This window comes from Sarcophilus harrisii, chromosome 3 (assembly GCF_902635505.1).
Source record: "Sarcophilus harrisii chromosome 3, mSarHar1.11, whole genome shotgun sequence".
In the NCBI taxonomy this organism is placed as follows: Eukaryota; Metazoa; Chordata; class Mammalia; order Dasyuromorphia; family Dasyuridae; genus Sarcophilus; species Sarcophilus harrisii.
In genome coordinates this window covers 534324717-534338879 of record NC_045428.1, presented here as the reverse complement: position 1 = coordinate 534338879, position 14163 = coordinate 534324717, and the positions used below count along the sequence as shown (strand labels likewise).

Sequence of the window (14163 nt, the reverse complement as noted above, 5' to 3'; positions counted from 1 at the left end):
AGAATTTCAAGGGAATTAATGAAAAAAAAATCAAATGAAGGTGGCCTAGCTGTACCATATCTAAAATTATATTATAAAGCAGTGGTTACCAAAACCATGTGGTATTGGCTAAGAAAGAGACTACTTGACCAAAGGTTATGTTCAAAGGACAAAATAGTCAATAATCTAGTGTTTGACAAACCCAAAAACCCCAGTTTTTGGGGATAAGAATGCATTATTTGACAAAATTGCTGGGAAAATTGGAAATTAGTATGGCAGAAACTAGGCTTTGACCCACACTTAACACCATACACCAAGATAAGGTCAGAAATGGGTTCATGACCTAGGCATGAAGAATGAGATTATAAATAAATTGGAAGAGCATAGAATAGTTTACCTCTCAGACCTGTGGAAGAGGAAGGAATTTCTGACCAAAGAAGAACTAGAGATCATTATTGACTACAAAATAGAAAATTTTGATTATATCAAATTGAAAAGTTTTTGTACAAACAAAACTAATGCAGACAAGGTTAGAAGGAAGCAATAAACTGGGGAAACATTTTTACAGTTAAAAGTTCTTATAAAGGCCTAATTTTCCAAAATATATAGAGAATTAACTCTAATTTATAAGAAATCAAGCCATTCTCAATTGGTAAATGGTCAAAGGACATAAACAGACAATTCTCAGATGAAGAAATTGATACTATTTCTAGCCATATGAAAAGATGCTCTAAATTATTATTAATCAGAGAAATGCAAATTAAGACAACTCTGAGATACACACTACACACCTATCAGATTGGCCTAGAATGACAGGGAAAGATAATGCAGAATGTTGGAAGGGATGTGGGAAAACAGGGGCACTGATACATTGTTGGTGGAATTGCGAACACATCCAACCATTCTGGAGAAGCAATTTGGAACTAAGCTCAAAAAGCTATCAAATTGTACATATCCTTTGATCCAGCATTGTTTCTACTGGACTTATATCCCAAGAGATACTAAAGAAGGAAAGGGACCTGTATGTGCCAAAATGTTTGTGGCAGCCCTGTTTGTAGTAGGCTAGAAGCTGGAAAATGAATGGATGCCCATCAATTGGAGAAAGGCTGAATAACTTGTGGTATATAGATGATTATGGAATACTATTGTTCTGTAAGAAATGACCAGCAGGATGAATACAGAGAGGATTGGCGAGACTCACGTGAACTGATGCTAAGTGAAATGAGCAGAACCAGGAGATCATTATATACCTCAACAATAATACTGTATAAAAATGTATTCTGATGGAAGTAGATTTCTTCGACAAAGAGAAGATATAACTCAGTTTCAATTGATAAAGGATTGACAGAAGCAGCTAAACCCAAAGAAAGAACACTGGGAAATGAATGTAAACTGTTTGCATTTTGTCTTTCTTCCAGGTTATTTTACCTTCTGAATCCAATTCTTCCTGTGCAATAAGAGAACTGTTTGGTTCTGCACACATATATTCTATCTAGGATACACTGTGACATATTTAACATGTATAGGACTGCTTGCCATCTGGGAGAGGGTGAAGGAAGGGAGGGAAGCAGTCAGAACAGAAGTGAGTGCAAGGGATAATGTTGTAAAAAAAAAAAAAATTACCCAGGCATGGGCTCTGTCAATAAAAAGTTAGAATAAAAAATAAATAAAATAGATTTTTTAAAAAAAGAAAAGAAAAATTTCCCTTAATAATCAGTACATCATTCTCAGGCCTAAGATTATTCATGCTTACAGTGTCATAACTTGATGCTTCCAAGTTTGAGAAGCTGCTCCTTGGAGAATGACAGTTTTGTTGTGATTTCCAGTATTTTCATTTCTTTTTCTTGTTGCCTATGTTTTGTATTTTAAAATATATCCACTTGATTAATCTTTTTGTACATTTCATCTACTTTTCTTAAAATGAAAGCATAAAAGATGTTAATTAGAAATGATAATTTTCAGTTATTCCAAGTAACCCATTCACTCCTCCATGGTATGTTGGTAATCAATAGTAACTGAATTAATTCAGTTGTATAATTTTAAGTACTTACTAAAGGAAGGGAATAAATAACTCTAAGGGTAATCAAAGGATAACTATGTGCCCATAAACCATAAACCTAAATATAATACAATAGCAAAGGAAATAAACATATAAATGAAATATATAAATAAAAATAAATATTTCCTGACTGGAGTAGAAGCACAGAAACTTTCACCTTCTGGACTATCTGTGCAGTTGGTGTATAAGCCCAGAAAGATTTAGTGAGCCTCAGTTGACTGGAAACACCAGGTCTGCTTGTCTACAGAGAGGCAACCCTGGGTGAGAAGGAACCAGCACAACTGTAAATGCATAGACAGTGGGGCAGGGACTTTGTTGGCTGCAAGCACTGGCTGGAGAAAGGAGGTCTTGATATGGGTTTCCTGATCAGAGGAGAGAGCTGAGGTGAAGCCAGAGGTGTCCTTCCCCCCATCCTAGGATTAGAAGAGTTTACACTAATACCTCTTATTTAAAAAAAAGAAGAAGAAACCCCACCATAGAAACATGTTATGGGAACAGGAAAGACCAGTGTTCATCTTCAGAAAATACTAAAGTAAAAAAAAAAATTTTCCCCAAAGGGTAACATGAAATGACTCCCAGAAAAAATTCCTAGAAGAACTTTAAAAATAAATTAAAATCAAATGAGAAACATTGAAGAAAAACTAAAAAAAAAAAAAACAAGAAAAACAAGAAGACTATGGGAACAATAGTCAATTAACTAAAAAAGGAGGTATAGAGAATCAAAGACTTAAATAACTCTTTGAAAATTAGAATTGGGCAAGGGTAAGCCAGTGAAGCTTGAGGACCAAGGCATAACAAAAGAGATAAAGAATGAAAAAATTGAACAGAATATGAAACATCTTATAAGAAATAGGACACTTCTTGAGAACAGATCAAGAAGAAAAAAATATATGAATAATTGGATGGCCTGAAGGTTGTAACTAAGAAAAGGACCTTGACACAATAATGCGAGAGATAATCCAAGAAAAATGTAGTAATAGAACATGAGGAGAAAGTAGAAAGAAAAACAAATCCACTGATGATCACTTCAATAAGATCTTATGTGGAAAACACATAAAAACATTATTTCTAAATTTTGAACTCCTGGATCAAATTTTAAAAATAGCAAGAAACAAGAGAAAAACAACTGAAATATGCTGAAGATATGATTAGAAATGTACAGAATTAATCAGCAGCAATAATAAAAGACAGCAGGTCCTGGAATCATATCTATCAATAATGAAAAGAACTAGGTCTGTGGTCAAAAAATGTCATGTCCAGCAAAATTATCCATAATATTGAATGATAAAAAATGGACATTCAACTAACTTGCAGATTTTCAGGATTTTCTGTCAATCTAGAAAATTTAACATAAGAGACAATACCAAAGATCAGTTTCAAGGAATTCAACATGAACAAATTGTTTATTTTTTATATGGGAAATTTATCCTATATGTTTAAGATGGACATCAACAATAGGACAGCTAAAAAGAAAAAACTGGGGCAGAGTTAAGCTAAAATAGTAATCATGTTATACAAATGAAATTCAGAGGAAGAATAGATACAGAGACAATAAAGGGGGTGGGGGGCTTGAAAACCTACCATTTCAGAAATGGGTTAAATAGGCAACACTACATATATACCATAAAGGATATAGCACCTCCAAAATTTATAAAGAAATAAGGTGGGGAAGTGATTGGGAGACCAGGATGCAAAGGGTATGGGAAGAAAACAAAGAAGGATGCAAGAGTGGGGAGATGTTAAGTTGTAGCAAGGCAAGTTAGTTAGGAGCAGAATTAAAACAAATAATCAACAGGGATAGAGAAAGATATGTGTGTATGTGTATATTATATATAAACATATATATATATATATATATATATATATATATATATAAACATATCTTTTTTAAATTATAGCCTCCTTAGAAGTGAGAGAGAGGATGAAATGAGGAAAATAAGAATAAAGTAAAAAAGATGAGCAGCAGAGAATAAAAACAATTTACAAGGAAGTAAAGAAAAAAAGACATTCATGATTATAATTTCTTCTATTAATATATATGTGTTTTTTATATATTTTTTTTTCTTGATCTTATAATTTTTTGTAACATATTTTGAATCCTCCCTGGTGTTCTACTGGACACATGACAATATTCTCTTTAGTTTTGTTTCATTTTGTTTTGTATTCCTTTTCTGTTTTTCTTTTTCTTATTCTATTTTTAATAATATAAAAGAAAAAATTCATAAAAACCATTATAATTTGTAAATAGAAAAATAATTTTTGATAAAGGTAACATTCAACAAAGTCACTTTTAAAGGGATATTTGTCAGGTCACTTTTTCTCAATGTACTTTCAGGCATAAAGAAAGTTGTGTGCAAGGTAATCATTTAGTAGGTACAAGGGACATTCTGTGTTGATTGGTAGTAGAAGAATATTGTAGAATATAAGTTTCAAGATAGGGATGATATTGCATCTCTCTGTATTCAAGCACCTAATTCAACAGTTTGCCATCAGGAAATGATTAATAAGTGTTTGTTGAATTAAATTGAAAAAAGTGTTCACATGGGAAGTAATGTAATGATAAATGTTTTAATAACTATGTGAAAGTATTAGGAAAGAGAAGCCAATGAGAGACTAAATTGTTTAAGGAAGATGTAAATAAGTTCAAGTCCAATGTATCCTAGGCAGTAAAAACAGGGAGACTGAATTTTAAAAGAATGTGACTAACAGGGTGAAGGCTGCTAGAGGAAGGCCCACATTGCATCCATTCAACAAGGCATAGAAAATCACATAAACATATAATCAGGGAGTTCCAGGGAAAGATGTTTCTAAGCAAGGAATAAAGTAAAAGTGTATAAGTTGAAGAGGTTTAGGTGCAAGAAGAGTTTGTTAACTATGGAGCATGAGAAACCAAAATGGAAACAGTGGAATAGGAAAGTAGAGATTTATCAATAGTGAAGCCAAGAAGTCTAGACAGGAGAGGATATAAGCTACTGAATCTTAGCTCATCTAGGCATAGAGCAACTGGAATATTGAATTCCTTCCTTTAAAAATCTTTAAGAGGGGTGGAGCCAAGATGTCAAAAGAGCAGACAGGACTTTCTGTGACCTCCTCTGATCTTCTCTCAAACCAACAGCAGATTAAGCCTCTAAACTGGTGTTGGAATCAAAGAATTCTACAAATATTTGGAATACAACCCATTCCTAGAGGAAGATACCTTGGAAGAACCTCAGAACAGGTTTGTATCAAATGGCAGGGGACAGTCTGCTAATCTCCATCCCTTCACAGCACGGCCTTCATGGAGGAATCTCAGATTAAGGAAAATCTTCAATCTTTATTCTTTGTGGGGGTGAAGGAGCATGGCGATAGGAATATGAGTGGCCATGACACAAACCCGGCCAGCAGTCTCTCTGCCTCTCTCTTCACCCCTCTCTCCCACTCACCAAAATTGTCCCTACTTCATTTCCTATACGATACATCAGGACCTTGTACAAAGAGTGGGCAGGGGCCATTCTTTCTCCAAGCATATATTAATAGAGTATGCTCCAGTTTCTATTAGGCTCACGTGCTTGGGACCTCAGTGCATCAACTCGAGCTTCCAGCCCATTACATCTCCCTTTAATGGAACGCTTCACAAATTTGCGTGTCATCCTTGCACAGGGCTATGCTAATCTCTGTATCGTTCCACTTTAGTATATGTGCTGCTCGAAGCGAGCACATATTCTGGAACCTATACAAAACTGACCATATCAGGGCATGAAAACCTCAAAATCAAATGCAGAAAGGCAGAAATTATAAATGCATTTTTCAGATCATAATGTAATGAAAATCACATAAGGACTTAAGGCCAGGAGAAAACAGATCAAAAGTTAATTGACAACTAAATAATCTAATCCTAAAGAATGAATGGGTAAAACAAGAAATCCTAAACACAATTAATAACTTCATCCAAGAGAATGACAATAATGAGACAAACATACCAAAATTTGTGGATGCAACCAAAGTAGTTATAAGGGGAAATTTTATATCTCTAGATATTTACTTGTATAAATAGAGAAAGAAAAGATCAATGAATTGGCTTATCAACTAAAAAAGCTATAAAAAGAACAAATTAAAAACCCTCAATTAAATACCAAATTTGAAATTCTGAAAAAAGAGAGAGTAATAAAATGTAAAATAAGAAAACAATTGAATTAATAAATAAAACTAAGAGTTAGTTTTATGGGAAAATCAATAAAATAGATAAAATTTTAGTTAAATTGATTACAAAAAGGAAAGGAGAAAATCAAATTGTTAGTCTCAAAAATGAAAAGGAGAACTTTCCACCAATGAAGAGGAAATTAGAGTAATAATTAGGAGTTATTTTGCCCAAATATGCCAAAGTGCTTAAAACAATAGGGAAAGAAGGAGTCCTACTAAATTCCTTTTATGACACAGATATGGTGCTGATAGCTACACCAGGCAGTTGAAAACAGAGAAAGACCAATTTCCTAATGAATATTGATGCAAAAATCTTAAATAAAGAATTAGCAATGAGATTACACAAAGGCATCCCCAAGATAATACAATATGATCAAGTAGGATTTATACCAGCCTTGCATAGTTCAATATTAGGAATTACTATCAGCATATCAATAATATTAGGAATACTACCAGCATAATCAAATATATCAATAACCAAACTAACAAAAATCATATGATTATCTCAATAAATGCGGAAAAAGCATTTGATAAAATCCAGTGACCATTCCTATTTAAAACACCAGAGAATATAGAAATAAATGGATTGTTCCTTAAAATGATCACTTACATCTATTTAAAACCACTAGGAAAAACACTACTAAGGACAGGGTGGAAAGAAAACAAAAGTATTTACAGGGAAGAAAATAGGATGGAGGGAAATACAGAGCAGGCAATCATAACTGCTAATGTGAATGGAATGCACTCTCCCATAATTGGAAATTAGTATGGAAGAAATAAGAACTTGACCCACACCTAACATCACATACCAAGATAAGATCTAAATGGGTTCATGATTTAGACATAAAGAATGATATTATAAGCAATTAGAGGAACATAGGATAGTTATAACAATCAAACTGCCAAAAATCACTTTATGGAGCTAGAAAAAATATTAACAAAATTTGTCTGGAAGAACAATGACACATATTGAATTATGGAGACTGAGGTGGATCAAAGTATATTTTCACACACACACACCTCTTTTGTTTGCTTTTTATTTCTTCTGTTTTTTTTTCTTTTTGTCTGATTTTTCTTTCACAACATGACAAATATCAAAATTTGTTTAAAATGATTGTGTATAAATATGACCTATATCAGATTGTCTTGCTGTCTTGGAAGGGAGATAAAGGAAGGAGAGACAAAAAATTGAAATTCAAAATATTTGAACAAAAATGAATATTGAAAACTATATATTTTATGTAATTGGAAAAATAAAACACTATTGAGAAAAAATTTGAAAAAAAAAAAAGACTTGCAAAAATATACTGAAGTAAAGAACTCCATAAAAGTAAAATTAGGCAAGTGGAAACTAATGACTTTTTGAGACAAATTGTGGGCTTCTGAATCAAATTTTTTGTTAAGTTTTGTCTTTAGATAGTAGCTGGTTTTCCTCAATTTCTTTAAGTATGCAAGATATTTGACAATACCAATCAATTTCATTTCTCTGAGTTTCAATTTCCTTGTATTTAAAATGATGATAACATTTCTTATACTACCTGCCTCACAAAGTTTTAATCATAAGGGACTTTGTGACCTTTAAGCGCTATATTTTTTTATTTATTTTTTATTTATAAAGTAGAAATTCTATTGTGTCTGCCCTATTATATGTAGATGTATGTGTATAATAGATATCATATATGTATATGTAAATCACAAAATATACCATTGGATGAAGCAAACTAATTGTGTAGATTATGACATCCAGTGAGATGGACAACTGGGTAAACTTATCCAACAGTAATAAATAGGATGAAAATCAGTGAGATTCTCTTTAGGGAACTGCTAAGTTTTTTATGCCTCCAAATATCTTTCTGAAACAAAGATCCACCTTTTGAATCAGATATCTCCCTGCATTTTTCATTCATCTATGAGTCATGAAATACTAAAGTCTGTTTAGTTTGAATAAATTATAATTAATATCACTCAAAAAGGGTAATGGGGAATAACATAATGGATATGATCAAGCTGGAACAATGAAGTAAAGCTCAGGTAAAGAATGTCCTCATCAAAATATTCTCAAAATTGATGAAGTGCTCATGGAATCAGAGTTTCCTGCCTATTAGGAGGAACCTGTGTAAGAAACTTATGGGAAGGTATAGACAAGCACTATATATCATGAGCAGTTATTGATGAGTTGTGATCTGCACCTTTGGAGAGAACATATCAATGGATTTGCATTTTGTTTTTATTATTTCTGTGATAATTGCAAAATGAAAATATGGTTCAGGAATTCCTTTCTTTCAGAGATGTTGGGAGAGATATTCAGAAAACCCCAGCATTTCTTTGTTCACCATGACAAGAAAGTGAAGCTTTATGTGTAGTGGTTGTTAAACAATGAAAGGTAGAACACTGACTCTCAAGTTACACTTACTTAGAAAAGTAGTCAATGTTAACCTAATCAGTTCACCTGATCTGACCTTTCCTTATTAATGTAGAATAATTTATTAATTTTAATCTACTACAATCTGGGTAGGATCATTATAGTGTCAAACTCTGAGAAACCATGGAAGATTGAACAGGACATATCAGAATAGCACAAATATCTGGAAGGAAGTAGGAGCATGGTGGTACTAGAAAGATAGCCAAAACAGATACTTTTGACAAAACTGGTGAAGGAGACATTAACTTTGTCTTGCATAAAGATGTCTGAAACAATACCTTAACACTCTCAAGAAGAACCCCAATCTGACACTGATACATTGTTGGTGGAGCTGTGAACGAATCCAACCATTCTGGAGAGCAATCTGGAATTATGCCAAAAGTTATCAAACTGTGCATACCCTTTGATCCAGCAGTGTTTCTACTGGGCTTATACTCCAAGGAGATACTAAAGAAGGAAAGGGATCAATATGTGCCAAAATGTTTGTGGCAGCCCTGTTTGTAGTGGCTATAGAAGCTGAAACTGAGTGATGCCCATCAATTGAGAGAATGGTTGGGTAAATTGTGGTATATGAATGTTATGGAATATTATTATTCTGTAAGAAATGACCAGCAGGATGAATACAGAGAGGCTTTGGAGAGAATTACATGAACTGATGCTGAGTGAAATGAGCAGAGCCAAGAGATCATTATATATGTCAACAACGATACTGTATGAAGATGTATTCTGATGGAAGTGGATTTCTTTGACAAAGAGACCTAATTCAGTTTCAATTGATCAATGATGGACAGAAGCAGGTACACCCAAAGAAAAACACTGGGAAATGAATGTAAACTGTTTGCATTTTTGTTTTTCTTCCCAGGTTATTTTTACCTTCTGAATCCAATTCTCCCTGTGCAACAAGAAAACTGTTTGGATCTGCACATACATTGTATCTAGGATATACTATGCCATATTCAACATATATAGGACTGCTTGCCATCTAGGGAGGGGTGGAGGGTGAGAGGAAAAATCGGAACAGAAGTTGAGTGCAAGGGATAATGTTGTAAAAAATTACCCTGGCGTGGATTCTGTCAATAAAAGTTACTATAATAATAAAATTTTAAAATTACAAATAAAAAAAAAAGAACACTAATCTTATTGTTTCAACAAAACCCTGACAATTAAATTAGAAACATTTAATAGCAATGACATGTAGGAGTTGTTGTTATTTATTATAAAAGGATACAATTCCATCAGGAATGATGTCACTGGTTGCTATTGACTTGTGTTTTGGAGCTACAAAGACTACTGATACCAAGAGCCAGTATGAATTTCAGTTGAGAGAGAAATTGAAAGAAAAGAAACTCACCACCTCATTACATCTTAAACCTGGAAAAATGCTGAAAGAAATAGATGATGGTATAGTATTCATGTTCATTGTTAAGAGGTTTAATAGGATGACAGAGTTCTGCTAAGAATTCGTGATGATAAGGAGCCACACAAATCAGCATATCAATAGAAAGCAACTAATGCTAATTGCAAAGTCTGGACAACTTGCCTACTTACAAGTTTCTGAGACTATAGAGATAATTTGGTAAAGGTGATTAATTATAATCATATATCCCCGTTAGTTGGTTTCCCACAGGGAAAGAGTAAATGTAGGTTGCTTGATTGAACTCTAAGTGAGATTGCCGAACAGTGTACAAAGATAGCTGAATTCATACAATGGATCAGAACCAGATATTTTAAGAAAAGAAATATGAAATACACCCTGACAACTAAGTCAAATAAAGGAAGAGAACTAAACCAATAAATAACACCTTTTATACTTTTAATGCTTCAAAAGAGTCTATTGGGGTGAAGATATACTTCTTGGAAGATAGTAATTCTGCTAGGCAGCCCGGGTTTCTTAAGATTTCTGATTTAGGTAGACAAAACTATAATTCTAATGAGGATTATGATTAGCACTAACAGGGCTATAGAGACAGATCAGTAGATGTCAGCACTAACTCAACATAGAGAAACAGCTACATTTATAGTGAGATGGTTTATTAAGCATTTTCAATGTGCCAGGCACTGAGTTGAGCCTCTGAGATAAAAGAGAAAAGCAAAAATCAGTCCCTGTTATTAAGGATCTCACAATTTAAAAGGGAGAGAACATGCAAATAAATAAGTAAAATAAGGTATAGATAAATGAGAGTATCGTATATGTAATGTTTCCCCAGATAATGTGGGCCTCAAATATATGTGTAGGGGTGTGTATGTATGTCTATATATACAGATTTAAATTGTTATCTGTGTGCATGTATATGTATATATATAAACATACATATATATATATACATGGATATGTCATCTGTATTAATAAATGCATTTACCAGTTATAGCATATTTAAGTATGCTTGCTATTATTAAGTTATGGTTAAGTATACTTGTTATAATATTTATGTTATAGTTTTTACTTTTGTATTCATATGATGTCTTTATTTAAGTTGCATTTGTTTGCAATAATTTCCTGGTGGCACACCACTTAATATAATGCCTGGCACATAGTAAGTACTTAATTGTTAGTTATGTAGTTACATTTTTGCTATTTTATTTCAAAATATTGTTTAAGAGGACTTTTGTTGTTTGGTGTGTCCTACCTTTCATTATCTTGTGTACTATACTATCCATGGAGTTTTCTTGTCAAGCAAAATAGAATCATTTGCCATTTCCTTCTCCAATGAATTGAGACAAACAGGTTAAGTGACTTGGATCAGAATCACATGACTATAAAGAATATAGGGTGATATTTGAACTCAGGCCTTTTTGACTCCAGGCCCAGGGCTCTATCCACTGACCCATCTATATACTCCATGATAGAACTGACATTATTTTTATTACTATATCTGCTTTCATTTTTATGGAAGTGCATATTCTCTGCAAAATGAGCATATGATGTATTCATTAAATAATTTTGACTTGTTCTAGATATTTTTTTACTATTATCACACTCAAAAGTTAAATTCTCTTTTCTGGTTGTTTTATCATGCTGCTAACTCAAATTGAGTTTACCATCTCTGATAAGCTTCACATTTTGAATCTTTTTAAACATTTAACTAATTTTTATTCATGGACTTTATCTATAGATAGATAGACAGAGAGAGAGATAGAGAGATATCACGTTCATTCTTGTACATATTACTTACCAACTTATAATATAATCTCATTTTAAAAGTGTTTATTTTTTGACAGGGAAAAAAAGAGTAGTTCAACAAAACAAACACACCAAACATACATAATAGAACATTCATTTTTTTCATATCCATAAATTCCCATCTCTAGAATGAAAGGAGGGAAATACATCTTTTTAATTCTTCTTCAAAATGAAAATTTATGACACTCACATTTTCAAGCAATTAATATGGAATTCAGTCATTTCCCTATCCTGAACAAATCACAGCAAAATTGATGAGGCAGCCATTTTCTGGTACAATCTCTTTGTTGATGTTATGCATCCATAAATATTCAGAATATATTCTGCACAGTATGTGGTTTATTAAAACCCTTACACATTTTCTTTTCCTCTGATTGGTTTTCTACTATCGTATAGTAGTCATTTTCATAGCTTCTAGAGAGATTATTACTTTTTATCCATACCATTGACTTTATTGGCATAGAGAATTCTTAGCAGATGAGTGCCTGTTCTTCCATTTACACTACCTAGAAAGTTGGCTTGCACACTAAGACTTCAAGTGACTTGTCTACTCATCATATATTAGAGCTAGGATTTAAACTTAAGTATTCTTGACTTTGATGTTGAGACCTCATCTTTTAAATTAATGATGTTTGTTGCAAATGGATTTTAAAAAGGTAAATCTCAAATTAAAATTATCTTTTCTCTTCTTGGCCATTTTGGGAGGATGTATGATGAACAGGTAAGGTGAAATTATTTGCTGATAGTTTATAGATTTTATTTATTTAGTCTCTTTCTCTTTCCACTTTCCCATCTAACTCAAACTCTTCTGTCAGGCAAAGTCAGTATCAGTTTCATTTCATTGTATTTTAGCAACATGTTCTAATGGAAGAAAAGACCTGAATTGCCCTGTCCTGAATCTGCTTTGTCTTTACTCCATAAATGATGGGGTTGAGCATGGGAGGTACCACCACATAGAGGTTAGCCACTAAAATATGGATGTGCCGGGGAATGGTATGGCCTCCAAAGCGGTGAGCAAAGAAAGAAAAGAAGGCTGGAGTATAGAACATGAGAATCACACAGATATGGGAGCCACAGGTGTTAAGAGCCTAGAACCTGGCAGACCAGGAAGGTATGTTGAAGACAGCATGAAGGATCAATGAATAGGAAATAATGATGAGCAGGACATCCAGACCTGTTGACAATAAGGCCATGGTCAGGCCATAGATAATGTTGATTTTGATGTTGTCACAGGCTAACCTAGCTATGCCCATGTGTTCACAGTAGGAGTGGCGAATGATGTTTTGTCCACAATAAGTAAGCCGATACACCAAAAGATGAAAGGAAAGCAAATGAGAAAACTCCTAACCACAGCTGCTATCCCAATCTTCCCAATGATGGAGGGGTAAGAATGGTGGTATATCTCAATGGGTAACAGATAGCCACATAGCGATCAAATGCCATAGCCAACAGAATGGCTGATTCTGCCACAAAGATAAGATGGATAAAAACATTTGAGCCACACAGCTGCCAAAGGAGATAGCTCAGAATGAAACCAGAAAATGGCCAACATTTTGGGGCTGTGGTTGTGGAGAGCAGAACATCTGCTAGGGCCAGCATAGAGAGGAACAAGTACATAGGCTCATGGAGGCTACGCTCCGTGATGACAAGGACAATCAAAAAGCTATTGCCGATAATGGCTACAAAGTACATGGAACAAATGGGAATGGAGATCCAGGTATGTGAGTCCTCCAGTCCTGGGATACCAATCAGAATGTACCTGATGTCTTGAGGATTGGTGTTATTAAGTAGAGAGGATACCATATCTTACTGTCTCTTTTAGCTTGGCAGCTGTAATTAAATAAAATAGGATTGTATGCTATTTTTAGCAAAAGTACAAAAATGATTAATTCTTTCCTTCTTGTAGCATACCCTACTGTTTGTGAGGAAGAGAAAAATCAAAAGGTTAGTCTGAATATTGTACCTTCTTTATTTACCTAACATTTTCTCTTTTCCCATCTTTGTTTTATGGCTCCTCTAGTACCAGATCAAATCTTACCTTCTGCAAGGAAACTTTAATGATTCATCTTAATGCTAGTGCTTCCCTCTATTGATTATTTCCAATTTATCCTGTTTAGATTTCATTTGTTAGTAGTTCTTTTTATTTGCTTGTTTTGCATATTGTCTGTGTCCCTCCTCCCTTTAAATTATGAACTCCTTGAGAGCAGAGATTTTTTTGCTTGTTTTTTTGATTTTATTTGTATATAAAGCACTTAGCCTTGTGCCTAGCCCAGAGATATTTATTGACTGACCAGCTGCCTGAAAAAAAATCATTGCTATGTAATACAAAACTGCAACAATAAA

At 33.5% G+C, this 14163-nt stretch overlaps 1 non-coding gene and 1 pseudogene across 1 annotated transcript; both read right to left on the bottom strand.

Moving 5' to 3' along the window:
* Positions 1–5632: 5632 nt before the first annotated feature.
* Positions 5633–5735, bottom strand: LOC116423107. The gene has a single exon (XR_004233577.1). It is a non-coding gene; the product is annotated as a U6 spliceosomal RNA (small nuclear RNA).
* Positions 5736–12668: 6933 nt separating this feature from the next.
* On the bottom strand, positions 12669–13623 carry LOC100932181 (annotated as a pseudogene).
* Positions 13624–14163: the final 540 nt, after the last annotated feature.